The 18,500-nt window shown below is 35.1% G+C and overlaps 1 protein-coding gene across 1 annotated transcript in view; it reads left to right on the top strand.

The window, feature by feature from the left end:
- The first annotated feature begins 16,592 nt into the window (after positions 1–16,592).
- The window catches only part of eppk1 (epiplakin 1), a 24,427-nt gene continuing 22,519 nt past the window's right edge, over positions 16,593–18,500 (top strand). The window contains exon 1 of the mRNA NM_001326484.2: positions 16,593–16,724. The gene's annotated coding sequence lies outside the window, so the exon portion shown is untranslated. The remainder of the gene's footprint in view (positions 16,725–18,500) is intronic.

Here is an 18,500-nt window from a genome sequence, read left to right as displayed (position 1 = left end):
AAATATTTAAGTATAATAATATAAGTAATGTTATGTGTGACGTTTAGAATTTTTTTTTTTACATACGTTCGCACTTTTATACACGTTGATCAGTTTTATCAGATTTAAAAGTGCACTTGTGTGTCTGCCTTTTTTATTGATCAAGTGATAGAGGTTGATATGACATTTAGAATGTAAGCAGAACTAAACAATAGTTTTTAGAAAAAATAATAATCCCATTAATCTAGTAACAATACATGTCGCTGCATGGTGAAGGTCAGTAAATTTAAGCTAATTGTTTATTAAAAAAGGACAAGCCATTCTCATACAAGACTTTGTTCTTTGTGTGACTGAAATGTAGGCAATAGCTGTTTCCATCCAAAAATATGAATTATTTTTATTTGCAAAACTGGAATAACGCATAAAAGATGTTGCGTTGAGAGCAGTGTTTTCATCAAGCGAATCAAAGAGAACAAAATCGTCACTTCCTGATTTAATGGGGGTCAAATATTAACAGTAAAAACAGAATTTATGCAGTAGAAGAAGCTGTGTCAATCATTTCTTTACTTAATAAATGTACTTGCGCCTCAGAAGAAAATGCTGACATAATGAACACGTGGGGGCATTTGAAGCCATGAGACGCAGAGATCAGATGCAGAGAACAGGTGCTCTTAACACACTCTAGACACTCTGGAGGTCATTAATAATATAGTAACATTATTACTGAAACGCTTAAGGCGTTTTAGAATGAATGACCAAAGCAACATTTAAGATGTGTTACAGTGTGCTCAGCCTGCAGGTTTGTCTATTCACACACATTTTCATCATCATATGATCTCTTATATAACCCTTTTTAATGCACATACTGGAATTTGCTCAGTAAAAGTGTTTCCATTATAGTTTATGCGCATCTTTTTTTATCGAATATAAAGTTTATCCTACTCAGATATGCACGTTTTTTATGCGTATTTTCAAAATTTATGTACATCATGACGTTTCCATCAATCGTTTTATGCGCATATCCAAAATAAGCATTAAAATAGGAGGGTGAATATGTAAGGCTAAGGCAAGAAATACCGCTTCGCCTTTACAAAATTGGAGGAGACAGACAGAAACGCAGAGTTTAGAGAATAAAACCTGCTCCTGACCAAGTTTGGTGTACAGAGTAAGTTACCACAGTAACTGACTCTGAGTTAAAGGTACCTCTCTTTCAGAAACAGGCTTGACATACCCTGCTTTCTCGAGAGTAACAAACCTGCCATTTTGAAACGGAAAACCCAGAGTTTCTCTCATTTCAGGGTTAAAATACTTTGAGATTTCACTTAACCTTCTTTCTGAAAAGGGCCCCAGGTCACATGACTATAGTGTTTCAAAACACACAGGTCATGTGACTAAATTGATTCAAAACACACAGGTCATTTGACTGAAGTGATTCAAAACACACAGGTCATGTGACTAAAGTGATTCAGAGCATTGGCCATTTTAGAAGTGTTTTAAGACCTAGCGACAAGGGTGTAGATTCGCTCTTGACATTGGTGGGGACATATATCCTATAGTGTATGCATTGCGCAAATAGTTTTTGGGCTTTTAAACAATACGTAATAAGATAAAAAAAAAAAAAAACACTTACATGTAATAATACAAATAACAACTAATGAATCACATTCCATGCTGCGAAAAGTCAATTTACATGATTTTACGCCAATCTGGCTTTGAGGAGGTATGAATGTAGAGAAATTTAGAGATGTGTGTGACTCAATTTAACAGTTTTATCGCGAATATTGTTTGTCATAATCAGAAAAACCAAAATGAAAACAGAATTTTGATAAATTGCAAAGCCTTGATTAATAGCATTATAATGAACTCATATCAAACTTGACTTTAACCCTTTGTGAACAAGTAGGTTACTAAGGGTTGAGGGATCATTATTTCATTATTTTGAAGTCAATTCAATTATTGTTATTCATATATTGTTATTGTATTTCAGTAATTGGTAGATATTGGTGGAAACATGTCCCCTCCGTCCATGCCAATTCTACACCCTTGCCTAGTGAAGCTGTGTTTGACTGACAGGGTCAGAAAAAACTATCTATCTTATGTAGCCTATAGTGGACTGTATATGTGCTTAAAGTTACTGTGCTGCCAATGCCTCGAGTTCGGATACTGACTTATTCATATTAACATATCATACATATGTATTCACAAAGTGTTTATTCGGATGTCAGACCAACGTTAAAACAAAACACGTTACAAGAACAAAGCATTTAAAAACTAACATCCATATCTGCATTTCACTGGATTCGAACCCATTACTCTGCATGCTAGTCTGAAACTCTCACCAATTCACTAAATCTCTTGAAATCTCAACTCTACAACGTGGGTTTTAATACTTCAGTTTGCGTAACTGTTTCTTTGCAGAAGCTGTTCCAGAGCAATACATAAAAATGACCACTATAGAGAGGGGTTTCGAAATATTTGGAAGCTATGACACATTGCTTTGACTCTTTCAGTGTTCCATTTAGCCTTGCTTTGCCCACCTCTAGTATTTAATTGGAGCTTGATATACTTTAAGTCAGGGGTGCTCAACCCTGTTCCTGGATATCTACCTTCCTGCAGATTGCAGTTGCAACCCATATTAAACACACCTGCCTGTAATTATCAAGTGCTGTTCAGGTCCTAATTAATTGGTTCAGGTGTGTTCGATCAGAGTTGGATCTGAACCCTTGAGTAGGGTGAATCTGCAGGCCCTAAAAAGGTGATCTTGATGGATTGGAAGTCCACTTTACCATCTACTTTTCATAAATGGCTTACTGAAATGGTTGCAGTCTCTTAAACTTTAAAGAAATCATTTAGCTAGGGCAGATGCTTCTAAAAAGTTTGAAAAAAAAAAAGTTGGGGCGTCTTCCTTGAGTTGACAGTAGGGCACTTATGATTCATGGACCATTTTACTTTCCACTAGTGATGGTGAAATGAAGCTTTCTGAACCAGTGAAATGCTTGACTCAATTGTATTGGAAAAAGGTTCGTTACTCAAAGCTAGTTAAAGTGTGGGAAAGCACCGTGTTGCTCTAATGTCAAATGTCCACAACTGACCAGTTCGTTCATGTAGTAATACAACAACAATAATATAAACAAATTACTCGATTACTGTATAGTTAACACAAGGTATGTTACATTACACCACGATGACTAGTAAAGTCCAAGTTATTCAAAAGTATTTATTTCTATCCTATTCTAGTCCTTCACCCACCCCCTCGTTCCAAGCGGAGATCGAACTGGCGATTCTTCCATGGGAGGTGAATGCTCTAAGGAGGAGGCTATGAGAGTGATGCTTTCTGGCTGCACTCACCAGCTGGCCTCTGTTAAACACTTAACTACGATATGCAGTGATTTTCTTTAAAGATAAGGTAAAAAAAAAACAGGCTAATACACTTTAGTATGGTTCAAAACCTTTTTACTATAAATTACAATTCTATTTAGTTTAATTACTGGTGTGTGTGACCGGTGCAGTGCTTAGTGCAGTAGAAATGTATGTAATCAACGCCTAATCTCTCGCTGTACATTTTACTAACCCATGAGAGTGTTTAAACCTTTGAATCAAAATTTGAAGCAGTCACGTGGGCATAGGCGAAAATGAAGCTTCATTCATCACTGATCAGGTGATGATGGCAAAGCGAATCAAGCTCCGGTACACTGCTTCACTGCGAGATGTATCGTTTTTTTTTTTTTTTTTTTAATGCATGCTTCGAACCTCAGCGCACAACGTCACATCACTACTTTCCACTCCAATTTCAATGTTTTGAGTTTAACCAAGTAAGAGCTAATGGTTTATATTATTTACTCTATATGGTGCATTTTTTTTTTTTTACTTAATACTTTTTGCTACTATTTGTATAAAAATATTATAGATTGTTTAAATGTTTTTTATTCATTTTTGTGCTTATAAAAAAACTGTTGTATAAAAATCTAACAGCTGGTGTGCTATTATGAGGTGTTGTTAATGATTTCACATAATAAAGTCAGATAATATATCATTTAAACAAATAAAATGTTTTAATAAATTTCACTTTGCTAAACTTTTCAACATCAAATATTGTCAGAGCAGTCCCAAAATGCAACTAGTGTATGAATAAACAGAAAACACCTAAACTACAGCAAAGTGTTCATTTGATATAAGTGTAAATTGATATTTTTACAGCATGGAAAGGGAAATCTTATTCTAAAAACCTTGTGTTTAGTTTGAAACTGAAATAAGACTTCAAGTTAAAAGGTGGAGCTGTTTTCCCTTTATGTAATTGATTCCACAGTGGTTGGAAGGTTCTCCTCCTAATCTGAATCACGTCACATTAAGTGCTTTTTCTCATACTCTTGGCTTCCTGCTATTCAGGACGCTGTGGATGTCAAGACAAGAACAATGAACAGAAAATGTGAGGAATTGTCCAACTGGGAGCGGCACTTAGCAGATACCAGAAGCAGGGGAAACAGGGTCGTTGTGTATGTTAATCTAAACTATTTATCTAATCACAGACGAGCTGTACAATAGATCCATTGCATGACTGAGTACTATATGAGATTTCATATATGTGTATATGTGAGTTGTTGTTTTTTTACAGCTAAATAAAGAGGTGTCAATGAGGATTAGGATGACTATGAAACTTTCATCACGGATAGCATGATAATTGTTTTTGGCAGGAGTGAAGTTGTTTTCCTGCCAGTTTCTAAAGAAGCTGGTTTATTTAGTTTTTTTTTTCTTTTTTCTGCTTGTTCAAACTACTTATATAAATGAGCTGAAACAACACAAATCTTGATTTTTAGGGACAATTCAATTGCTTTACGTTCAATCCGATTATTTCTAATTTTTAAAATCAACTGATTTGTCCTGGGACAAAATAAATGAATGTGGAACCCTACATTTCTTACAGTGTACTTGTTTAAATTGAGTTGAAACACAATTCTTGACCATTTTTTGGACAATTTATTTATTTTATGTTCAATAAACTTAATCTAAAACAGTTAAATAATTTTGTGTTTGGACAAACTGAAGGAATTGTATTAGTGTACCTCTTTAGTGAACAAATATCTTGCTGCTTGTTCAAACTGCTTATACAAAATGAGCTGAAACAACACAGTTCTTCAGATTCTTTTGGGGCAACTTAATTGCTTAATGTTCAGTCCACTTAAATTTGTAAAGTTGGGCTACTTATAAGTTTGTGTTGGGATAACACAAATGAATTGCGTGGAACCCTGCATTTCTCACTGTGAACTTTTTTAAATTGAGCTGAAACACATTTCTTCACAATTTTTTTGACAAACAATTTGTTTTATGTTCAGTCCACTTAAATTTGCAAACTAGTATTTTACCTTACCTTTGTGTTGGGACAACATGAAAGAACTGTGTTGGTCCAACTACGTTGTTTTGGAACATGTAGTTCCCAGCATGCTTTACATGGGATTGAATTAGGAGAGGGAAATATTGACAATAGTATTTAAAGTCAATAGAAAGTCTCGTTAGAGTATAGTCTTCACTTAAGTTTGAAGATTTGGAAAAGGTTTTGAGATTAATACCTTGCAGAAGCACTCATGCTTTGGGCGTTGGCAGCTTAATTAGCAAAAATGCAGTTTATTGCTTTGCTCAGTGAGCAATAACTGTCCTGTTCTGAGATAAGTCTCACTCAACTGTATATGCTGTAACTCATGAAATATGCTTAAACATGTCTCTCTTAGTTCATTTAGGATAACTTCAAAAAAAGTAAGAGACTTGTAATAAAATTTAAAATACAACACATAATAGACATGATATTATTAGATCTTTAAGTTCAATAAAAATACAAATGCATTTAAACCTTTTTTTTTGGATAAAATCATGTTGGAGCAACTTTATTGTATTTAATTGTGAAAATACTTTTTTTAGTTGGTGCTAAACAATTTATTTGATGGAAATCCTGCCCTCAATTAAATTGAGTTCATCCAATGACTTATTTTTTCGAGTGTGTTTAATCAACATAATTTAAAAAAAAGTGAATTGGTTTGTGTTTGGACAAACAAACTAAAGCAATTGTTTTTGTGTACCTCTATAGTGCACACTCAAATAAAGATTTTGCTGCTTGTTCAAACTACTCATTCAAAATGAACTGAAACAACAGAAACTTGAGAACAACTTAATTGTTTTATGTTCAGTTCACTTAAAATTAAACAACATGAAGTGTGTAGAAGCCTGCATTTTACGGTGAATGTTTTGCATGGGAGAATAATAATAGAATAATGTTGGCAAAATAAAAGTAATCTTGTGCCGAGTTCAGACTGCTAAACTGATTTTAGCCCCGATTTTGACAGGCTTGAGAAATCGCAAATGCCTTAAATTCACAATCAGTGATCATTCACATGACCAACAATCACACAGTGTGGACTATCAAATACGCCATCTGAGAGAATCACTGATGAGTCGTTGACACTTGTGAGGTATTTGGCATGCTAACATTTTTGGCATCTGGACCTGTCTGTGATTCGAAATCAAGCCGTGTGAAATGTGTTCTGACATTGCCGATTACCTAAAGCCAATGAGAGAGCAGCATCCACAAGTATGAGTATCTGCAGGCCAGCGGGAGGTTGGGGAAGATGTTAAAAGGGTTTATTTTTTGATAAGTGGAGGAAAAACTTGAGGAAATGTGGCAGGGACACTTGTGTTTGTTTGACGTATCATCTTAGCAATTCAACAACCGGTCAAAAAAGAAAAAACGCTGGATAGTCATGCAGAGTGAAAACATCTGTGACCCAACTACTTTAAAAACCATGCAATCTAAACTCAATATTTGGTATTTCAAGCCAAGAGAAAGACTTGTTAGAGTTTAATCTTCTTTCAGAACATTTAGAAATGTTTCAGTTAAGGTTTTGAAGTTACTACTTTTGCAGAAATGCAGCACACATGCTTTGGGTTTTGGCAACTTTATTAACAACTATATAGTTTGTAGTTTCACACAGCAAGCTATAACTGTAATGTCAGTTCCTAAGAACAGTTTCAGTCAACAATAAGTGTTACTAGTAGTTGTTAAGTTTGAACTGCAATAATTATCATAGAATTCTTCAGTAAACTGTATGCCAGAGAAGTTTAATTAACAAAGTCTTTGAAGTGAAAATTATTTCACATGATTGGTTCGGGGGAAAAATGCTCTTGGCTTCTGTTTGCCTAAAATAAGATGAAATAACATGGTTCAAGTGAGGGAAAATGTGCATCATAATTGAAATAATTTACATCAAATTTTAATGCACTACAAACATAATCTAAAGTTAACTATGGTGTTATTTTGCAAATGTTCATTTATCAGCATGTCTTCATAATCTGTTATTAAACCCTTCAACACAAAACATCTCTGTTTATGGTGAACACATCATTGGATTGGAGATTATATATAGCTGAAATGTCAAATATCAACACTCTGACTCTACAAAGCATCATAAATCATATTAATTATTACAAGCATGCAGTAAAATCATATTTCAGAGGGAAAACAGCTGATAAAACTCTGACAGTTGTGTAGTGTGTGCTGACCTGAATAAATGATCACATTTGGCTAGAGAAAAGGAAGATAAAACAGAGAAGAGCTAAATGAAACCTGCAATATACCACTTCAGAACATTTCAGGACAATCTGCTATAGAAATAAGTTATGAATGAAACCTGTTACCAATACACTTAAAAAAATGTTGACAAATTACACTGGCCACTTTATTAGGTACACCTTACTATTACCGTGTTGGACCCCCTTTTGCCTCCAGAACTGTCTTAATTCTTCGTGACATAGAATCTACAACGTACTGGAAATATTCCTGAGATTTTGATCTATATTGACATGATAGCATCACGCAGTTGCTGCAGATTTGTCGGCTGCACATCCATGATGTGAATCTCCCATTTCACCCCATACCAAAGGTGCTCTATTGGATTGAGCTCTGGTGAATGTGGAGGCCATTTGAGTACAGTAAACTCATTGTCATGTTCAAGAAACCAATCTGAGATGATTCGCGCTTTATGACATGACATGTTATCCTGCTGGAAGTAGCCATCAAAAGTTGGGTAGACTGTGGTCATAAAGAGATGGACATGGTTAGCAACAATACTCCTGTAGGCTGTGGAAACTAAGCCAAAAAGAAAATTAATAAATTAGCTTAAATTAATACATTCATCTTCTTTTTGGCTTAGTGCCTTTATTAATCTGGGGTCGCCACAGCGGAATGAACCGCTAACTTATCCAGCATATGTTTTACGCAGCGAATGCCCTTTCAGCAGCAACCCATTACTGGGAAACACACTCATACACTACAGTCAATTTTAGCATACCTAATTCCCCTATAGCACATGTCTTTGGACTGTGGAGGAAAATGAAGCACCCGGAGGAAACTCACGCAAACACGGGGAGAACATGCAAACTCCACACAGAAATGCCAACTGACCCAGCCAAGGCTCAAACCAGTGACCTCCTTGCTGTGAGGCGTACGTGCTACCCACTGCGCCACCATGTCGCTCATCAGCTTAAATATAAGAGCATAATAATAGTTCTAAAAATAAGTTCTGTCATCATTTACTCACTCTTGACAAGTTACAAACCAGTTTGGGATATTTTAAGCACAAAAGAAGATATTTTGAAGAATGTTTAAAATCTGTAACCATTGACATTCATAGAAAGAAAAACAAATACTACGAAAGTCAATAGTTACAGGCAGGGCCGGAGTAGGACTGCTTTTCAGCCCTGGAGTTTCAAGCCTCAGACCGGCCCACCTCAGTTCACGACTGACTATATTAAAATAAGGTAATTTCCAATTCAGATTCTAATTACAATATCACGTCTTTTTTAAGAAAACAGCTGCTTTAGAACTTCAAATGTTCAACAACCCTAACAGTAATACATGTCTTAACAATAAACAATTTAAAAAAAAAAAAAAAACATACTCAGACGAGAATCAAACCCCGGTCGGCAGCGTTGTTATCTAACGTGCTAACCACTAGACCACAGCAGTTGTTGTCATATAATGAATAACCTGCAGGCTACTTATATATAAACAGAGCAGAGCTACGGTAAAATAATGAATAAGAAGACTGTGGTCAAATAAATAAATTAATTTAAAAAGTGTGACTGCTGAGAGCAACAGATTCTGAAGCTAGGGACACCGGCCCTCGCGGCCAAAAAACGGACCGGCCCACCGGGAATTCTCCCGGTCCTCCCGATTAGCCAATCCGGGCCTGGTTACAGGTTTTCAACATGATTCAGTACATCAATTATTCAGTATATCATTCCTCAACAGAAATCAAGAAAACACAGGTCAAAGGTGAGAAATTGATGGCAGATTTTTCATTTTTGGGTGAACTATCCCTTTGAGGCCACTAAATATGAAGTGAGACTGACTTTTTGTTTTAAGTGTGGGGAAAAGTTAGTTTGAAAGTTGCATGTTAAAAAGTACCTGCATATAAAAAACCTTTACAAACTAAAACTACTATAACATTAACAGCTTCACTGACCTTTTGCTAAAAAAAAAGACAGAGAAAACAAGTCACACACCCTTTTTATCTGAAAAATGCCAAAAAAAAAAACAAGTGACCTTTATCAATGTTATCAAAACTCAGAACAGACAGTAAAAGTGCCACACCTTGATTCTTTAGGCCGAGCCTTGCATAGTTGCTGTGGCAGTTCCTATGACCTCATCTGCTTTAGAACAGTGGGAGGAGATGAATGAGGTGTCTGAATATTGAAAAATTCGGAAGGCGTCTCAACATGTATGCTGGGCTTGTAAACACCTCAAACAAAGAAAAAGGCACAACATAAGATGTTTGAACACCTTGCTATTCAGATGAACTCACACACACTCATCAGGGCAGGGCTCTGTTCATGCAGTAATATCAAAATAATTACTATCCTTTTCGTAACATGGTAATGACAGGATCTGATTTACCTGGAGGGTTTAGATTAGTTCAACATGAATTGCAACAATGTAGAATGAGTTCAGCTAATGATCATTGCCTTAAATGTCTCACAGCATTCCCAGATGTGTTCTGTCTGAAAGAACAGGAGTTTTTATCCAGTGCCTTTCCATCGACGGTCTTGTAAAACTCAGTGTCTCCACACTTTGAAGTGGAAACTAGCTGGTGGGTCTTTGATTAGATTTCAGTATTTTCCGCCATTCTTCTCGTTATACTCTTTTTTACATGCTTCTTAACTGGCCGCTGCGTTTGCAACTTCTGTTTACTTGATAGTGGCTTTTGCTGTCAAAGACAGGTGACGTTTAGAGGCTTTTGCCAACAAACTGTTATTTCTGAGATAATTGAGTATATATATATATATATATATATATATATATATATATATATATATATATATATATATATATATATATATATATATATATTTTTTTTTTTTTTTTTATACAACATTTTTGTCTCGAATCTTGGTTCTCGAGTTTGATTGACTGATAGCCGTGCGATATTCTGTAATATCAGCACTCATACAGCCTCTTCATCCTTGTGTAGTACTCCACCCACATAGAATGACAGCAGATCAGTAAACTCACTACAGTTTGACAAATATCAAAGACTACAAAATACACACAAGACATATCAATTGTCTAGTTCTGAATGGGGAAAAGTGTAACAGTTAATATGGCGAATGAAGCTCTGCCTGCTAGTACAGGAGCCAATCATCGATTGCTATAAACTGACGGAGAAGCTCGTACAAGACATCTGCTTTTACGACAGCTTGGTGGTCAACAAACACAATGGAATCTCAGTGAGTACTTGCTTCACAGACATAAGAAATATATCCGCATAAAGCTTAAAATCTGTACTTTTAAATGAACTAAGTGCACGTAAAAACACAAGTGTTTTAGTTTTGTAATCTGTATGAAACTAATGCGAGGTACAGTCAGTCATGTCAAACGCACATCACATGACAGCAACTATTTAAGCGCACACAATCAAAGATACACTTTCATTTCTGGAGGAGACTGGCCATCAAGACCAAGCTGTGAATTACTTTAGGAGACCAGCGCGATCTGACAAACCATTATCCAGAAGATGATAATGTGTAACACTGCCGTAAACGAGCTTGGTGTTGTGATCTCATTCCTTTTGAGTGAACCTGAAAATATGCCGTTTTTGTTTGAGTCTGACGTTTAGAAAAAACTCCATTGAGATGATAGTTGTTTCATTTAATTGCTGATTTCAAATATATAATGTAATTGTAAGCTTAGCAAGACTTTAAGAATTTGATGTTTGAATTTGATGAAGAAATTGAGTTTGCCCATTAAGGCAGATTGCCCCAGCATACTGCCCGAGAGCCAGTTCAAAGATGGCTGCCAAGTAAAATGACTTGCCTTAAAGGGACTTTGCAAATAATGCAGCTGTTAGACAACATAATGTACTTTTGAGGCTTTTTAGGCAGTGATGTAGTTGTTTAGATTGCAGCTATGCAGTTTATTTATAAGAATATTGCTTATTTTAAATATTTATAATTTTTGGAGCGCATCAGTTGTACTTAGCTTGTCATTGAGCAGAGCAAAGAGGGTTGACATTTCGCCATAAGATGGAGAAAGAGACCGCATAATACGATATTAGGGGAGGAAAAACTCATTGAACTATTTTTTAATTACAGCTGATCATATCATCATAAAACTGGTAAGTGGGTTAATTATTGTGATCTACCCATTGCAACAGAGAAATACTGGGAAATCTCTGTAGACTGATGGCATTTCATGCTGTTTAGCCTTAAGCCGCCTTTCCACTGCACACGACAAATGACAAACGACACACCGGAAGCCATTCATTTCATTTCCAATGTGAGCTGTGTGGAGTGCCGATCATCTCTGTATGCGGAAAATTCGTATCTGATTTGAGCAGCGGATAGGTTAAAATATTGAAACTCCTATGACTGGATCGTATGTGACTGATCGATCTGTGTGTGCGAGATGAGAAATAGAAGTTTCTTTCATTATTTTTTGAATCAGAAAAATATATATATTATAAAACATTTATTTTTTCTAATATAGTATTAAAAAATATTTTTTAATGTTGTCTCAACATTCTCTCTTAAAATGTTTAGCAGTCTATAAGCCTGTGATCAGTTTTTAGTATTCATTGATTAAATCATTCACTCAACCTTCATGAACAGAGAATAAAGACTCTTGCTTTTACATTTCTTTATTTTGGACACCATGAGAATCCTGCTTCCATGGTGCATGACAAAACTGAAAATTCTCTGCGACTGCCACAAAGAGGGCTTATTCCGACAGTCATGTCCTAATGTCGTGTGCAGTGGAAATCCGGCTTTATAATCTTAAAATGTGAGCAAAATCCCCTGTTTTGCCATCACTTTGGATTTTACGCTAGAGAATCCTTCAAATACTAGCTCTAAAGTGACGTTGGTGAAGTACAGTAGCAATGGTTTCTGCTGTTTTGATGTCAACTGCAGATGTGAATGAATGGTGGAAGAAAGTAGTTCCTTATACAAAAGCATTTTTGATACTCTCTGTGTTTATATACAAGATTATGCCGTTGAACTGTTGTAAAATACACATTGTATTTATTTATTTTTAGTAATTTGTAGAGCTTGTAAATTTATTTTTTATCTATAAGTAATAAATAACTAGTTAATAATTTTATTTTACTACCAACCACCAATCTAGCAAATAGCCAACCATTAACATAAACTAAGCAGAATCGTGTAACAACATTCAGTTACTAATGTCTGGCATTAACACCTGGTCCATCTTAACTTTCTTCAAGGTATGTTTGTTATACAAAAACCAAGCACAGCAGGTAGTGCAGGATCACAAACGACCACTAAAAAGTGTCACCACCAAAGAGATAAGACATTGCATGCAATCCTACGCAATCTTCTCTAGCATTGTGGGAGAGTCGACATACCGATCCATCTTCACTGAACAATGAGAAATTTCAAATGCCTAAGTCTGGAGCAGCTTCAACATGTTGCCTGAAACCGCTTCAATAACAGAAAGTGAGGAGGAATGTTAAGGGGCTGATCTGCCTTCACCCTGGAAAATTTCAGTTTAGCCTGTTCTGGCAAACTGCTAGGATATTTTTTTTTCTGTCATGCTAATGTATTGCAAAACAAGTGGAGGTGTCTGGGATTAATTCATGCAAAAGGTCTTTGTATGTGCATGTGAAGTTTAGATTTATTGTAACTTGGTGAAAGAGCCATTATTATGTGTTTTTTTTTTTTTTTTGAAATCACCTTCCTTGCAGTGTGTAACAGCTTTAAGTTTGCAAAAACATTCAGCTGAGGTTATCTGCATAGACATGGGAAAACTTGAAAATATGTTCATAGTTATTTTAACTAACATTGTATTAACCAATTTTATTATTACGTGGCTGTCTGAAATACTTGATTCGGGCTGTTCAGACATGAGATTACAAGGTATGTTATTCCGGGATAACAACCGCTAAATAATCCAGGCTCATCTGGTAATTAGGAATCATGCTGATTGCCAATAAAAATGTTCAAATGTATCCTTACACCCACAATCATAAATCTGCCTGTCCATCACACTCTGGTTTTTAACAATTTTTGACTGTTTGGCATCATTTTGTTATTAACAAACATTACGTAGTTTAGTATATGCTTAATTTATCTTTGCATATTTGACTGTTTGGTGCCATCTTATGACTGAATAACGTGCAGATTAGTGCATACTCCATCAGCTGCTTTTGTTTCTGTCAGCTTTGCATTTAATAAAAAATTAATACACTTTTTTTTGGCTCAGAACAATGTTTTATTGTCTAATTATTATGTTTTGTGTCAAGTAGTCATGTAAAAGAATGGTAAATTACCTCTAAGACGGTTGTTTTCACAGCATAAAGGCCTTCAGTCTTATACCACGCTTCATGACAGACTTTATTCTGTGATAACAACCTCCTTGATGTTCTTTATCCCTAACTTAACAAGCGCAATGTTAGGTTTTAATAATCCATTAGTAAATGTTGAACAAGAATTGTTTATTGTTTGTTCATATCATGTTAGTAAATACATTATAGTAACTATCTGTGCCGTGTTGTAAAGAGCTACAAATATTTAAAATTCTTGCCAGAAATAATAATTAAATAAAGTGAATCTTACATTCTTTTTAATAATAATCTAATAAATTGATATGCAGATCTAATAAGTAACATATTTGTTTCTATTACTCTATCTATTTTTACATTTATTTTTGTAATATTTTGTTGATTTTAATCTAATTGTATTTATTTGTTTGTTTTTTCGGCTGACACAGTATCTTTTATTTGATTAAATCTGCAAAATGTTAAACTCATTTTTTATTATCATTCATTCTCGGCTTAGTCCCTTTATTAATGTGGAGTCGCCACAGCGGAATGAACCGCCAACTTATCCAGCAGGTTTTTAATGCAGCGGATGCCCTTCCAGCCACAACCCATCACTGAGAAACATCCATTTACACTCATTCGCACACATACAATACAAACAAATTAGCTTAACATATTCACCGGTACGGCATTTCTTTGGACTGTGGGAAAAACCGGAGCACTAGGAGGAAACCCACCGGAACGCGTGGAGAACATGCAAACTCCACACAGAAATGCCAACTGACCCAGCCGAGGCTCAAACCAGCGACCTTCTTGCTATGAGGCGACAGCACTACCTACTGCGCCACCGTGTCGCCCTATTATTATTATTAATTAATATTATTATGGCCAATGCAATGGCACAGTAGGTAGTGCTGTCGCCTCACAGCAAGAAGGTCGCTGGTTCGAACCTCGACTCAGTTGGCGTTTCTGTGTGGAGTTTGCATGTTTTCCCTGCCTTCGCGTGGGTTTCCTCCGGGTGCTCCGGTCTCCCCCACAGTACAGGTGGTACAGGTGAACTGGGTAGACTAAATTGTTTCCCAGAGATGGGTTGCGGCTGGAAGGGCATCCGCTGCGTAAAAACATGCTGGATAAGTTGGCGTTTCATTCCGCTGTGGCGACCCCAGATTAATAAAGGGACTAAGTCGACAAGAAAATATATGAATGATTTAATATTATTATAATTAATTATTATTACTTTGATATGACAGGATACTTTAGTACAGTCTGAGGTCATAGAATACTGAAACTAATGCATTACATTTTCCAATAAAAAGTGCAGCTGTTTTCAACATTGATAATAATAAGAAATGTTTCTTGAGCACAACAGCAATGTTACATTGTAAAATACACACACAATGGGTTTCCCTTATGGGTGCCAAAAAAATTACTGGCATTCCTACACTTGTGGTTACATTTTGTCCCCACAACATGAGGAATACAAACTACACATGCACAAAGACAGACAAGTACACACTTTGATCAAATCATTTCAGAAAAAATGACTAGAACATTTCAATATATTAATACAGTCAGACTTTTTCAGTAATAACAATGCATTGGATGGAACAAGCTACATTTTAAAATATTAACAATGCCTATTTTAAGAATTTTAATACTAGTCTAATGTGTGATAATCACACCTGCTCATTTGCATCACAAAAACGAAAGCCTTAGACGCCATCAGAGAAATGTCAGCAATATTGCAATATTTTAAAATGATTGACAGAAACTGTTAAATGCATACTTGGTTAAATACTGGTGAAATCCATAATCATTCATGAGAAAAGGTTTCAGTGTCATGAGCTTCACACATTGCTTCACTCAGAAATGCCAGCCAGCAACTGTGAATGTAGTGGAAAAAAGAGGCTTGGCTTTTCCTCCAGTAACCTTGTTTAAAGTTACACACACAAAGAAGACAGTGTTTGCAGACTTCTTTTCTTTTTTCTATGATTACTGTATATAAGTGCAGTTGTAAATATATTTTGCTCCTGTGCATATTTAACACTAATGAGAATAGCATAAAATGTTTTAAGGGTTTTCGGGAGTTTTTGATGCCATGAACCCCCATCTTAAAATGTAAAAGGGCTTTCTTAAAATATTTTATGCATTTATATTGTAAAAACATGCATGTGCCTAAAATAATAATTAACAAAATATTTAAGGGAAGAAAATAATTTCTGCTGATTTTAAAATATATTAAAAATTGGTGAAAAATACATTAATTTATTTTAAGAAAATTAGATTTATTTTATCATATTTTTGCATTCATTTTTAATTACTTATTTATGAAATTATTAGAAAAATCCATTTATTTATTTGGTTCTTTCTTTGAAACTAACGTGCAATTAATATTCATTGCATATTCATTTACATATGAGGTATAATTCATATTCATACTTATTATACTTATAATATAAGAATATATACTTAATGAAGTTTATATTTTATTTAATTATTTATTTATTTTTTTGTCCCAAACATTATTCGTACTTTTAAACAGACCTAAAAAAAAATGCTTGCCTTTACTTCAAATTACCCTGTTTCAAATAAACAGTGTGTGTGTTAATGTAAAAACGTCTAATGACTGCTACTGAATATGCTTTGGTCTGCTGTGCATATTTAACAATAATGAAAGCCTCATTCCTCCACACAGCTGCGAGGTATTTGTTTTTATCTCCAGCAGGATAGGGGAGTGTTTCTGGAGGTGTGGTTTGGCTGTCTGATGGTATATTACACAGAGAAAAGAGAGAAAGCACACTCAGTTTTTCACCGAGTGTGTCCGCAGTGTTTTTGACCCACATCAGCCCTTTGCAAACTGGGGAAATAAAACTGAACTTTAACTGTTTCCTGTCTGAAACTTCCGACCAAAACTACTGAACAAAGGTAAGAATCGAGATTCATATAGCTGGAACTTTTGGTCTTAGATATCAAGCTTGTAAATCTACTGTCATTTACCTTAAAAAACCCCAGTGGTAACCTAAATGAACAAACCTTGTTGCTGTTTATTTAGAGCAATAACACTCAGGTGTGTCATAATTTATGTTTAACATATGTTCACATATTTGACCACACCTATTGGCCCATAAAGAACTCAAGTGGTTTATGGTATTTGCAGAGTGCAAATTTGGACACCTTTGAACAGGGATGGTTAGTTTAATGTACTTCATAGATGGACAGTTTAAATATTTATTTTTTGCATGTCGACATTTTTTTTAAGTGACTACCAATTGAAAAACTACACATAAAGCCTAATGTAAGCTGTTGCGTCTGTAATATTAGGTATGCTGCAATATAGCATTTTTATTTTGGTTATGGAGCAAGTAACTTAGGTATTTATAGTATCTCAAATGTATTGTTACAGTATTGTAGACCTAATAATTCACATTTCTATAAATTACTATACAGCGGGGAAGTATTGAACATGTCATGTTTTTGACATGGAATTGAACCAGATTTTGGTAAAAACCCAAACAATACAAAATCCGAAACATTAGTTATGCGTACTTTATATAAAAGGTTTATATATATATATATATATATATATATATATATATATATATATATATATATATATATATATATATATATATATATATATATATATATAAAAGCTTAAAGATGCCTCTTACATGTAGAATGAAGTCACATGAATTGCTCAGGTGTGAAATGTGACTTCAACAGAGTGTAAAAATCTTGCTGGTTCTGTGGGTCTCGTCTATCAAATCTGACCTTTAATTTATATTTTCTATTGGATTCACGTCAGGTGATTGGCTGGGCCATTCTACAGCTTGATGTTCTTTCTCTGAAAGCATTTGAGAGTTTCCTTAGCTGTTTTGGAACATTGTCTTGCTGAAATTGTCATCTTGGTTTCATCTTCATCATCCTAGTAAGGTAGATGTTGGATTGATGCAGCTAATATTAACTTACAGTGATTAAGGACAGAGGGTTGCTGAACAACTACTGAGAGGTTTTAGCTGCTGTCTGGGCTTTCACTGCCTTTCTACACCTCCCTTTCTTCATGTGTTCAATACTTTCCCCTGCGCCATTTAATTTTATTACGTATTACCTAATTTGTAAACTAATTAGATTTGTTTTCTTTGCGTATATAGATTTCTTTGGCTGTTACCAATATCTTGAAAATTTGAAGTCAATGGCACCTTTAGACATATGTTTTCAGAGAAAAATGGTGATGTGTTCAATAATTATTTTCCCCACTGTAGGTATGATATGCATTGTTATGCACTATACCAGGGGTGGGCAAACTCGGTCCTGGAGGGCCGGTGTCCTGCACAGTTTAGCTCCAACCCTAATCAAACACACATGCTTATAGATTTCTTGTGATCTTAAAGACACTGATTAGCATGTTCCGGAGTGTTTGACTAGTGTTGGAATAAAACTCTGCTGGGACACCGGTTCTCAAGGATCAAGTTTGCCCATTCCTGCACTATACCATTTAAATGAATGGTTTTCTAATAGTAAGGCAGTTGTTGTAGTAATCTGTGGTTATAGAGTAGGTCAAAGTTTTAAGTACACCAAATAATGAAAATTCTGTCATTATTTACCCACCATCCATTTATTCTAAATCTAGAGTCCATCCTCTGTTAATCACAAAAGATATTCTGAATTTGTACGAAAACAAATATTTTCGCTGCTTGTTAA

Source organism: Danio rerio, chromosome 19, assembly GCF_052040795.2.
Source record: "Danio rerio strain M-AB ecotype USA chromosome 19, GRCz13ab, whole genome shotgun sequence".
NCBI classification, from domain to species: Eukaryota; Metazoa; Chordata; class Actinopteri; order Cypriniformes; family Danionidae; genus Danio; species Danio rerio.
The sequence above is the reverse complement of the archived record's forward strand: the minus strand, read 5'-3'. Positions and strand labels throughout refer to the sequence as shown.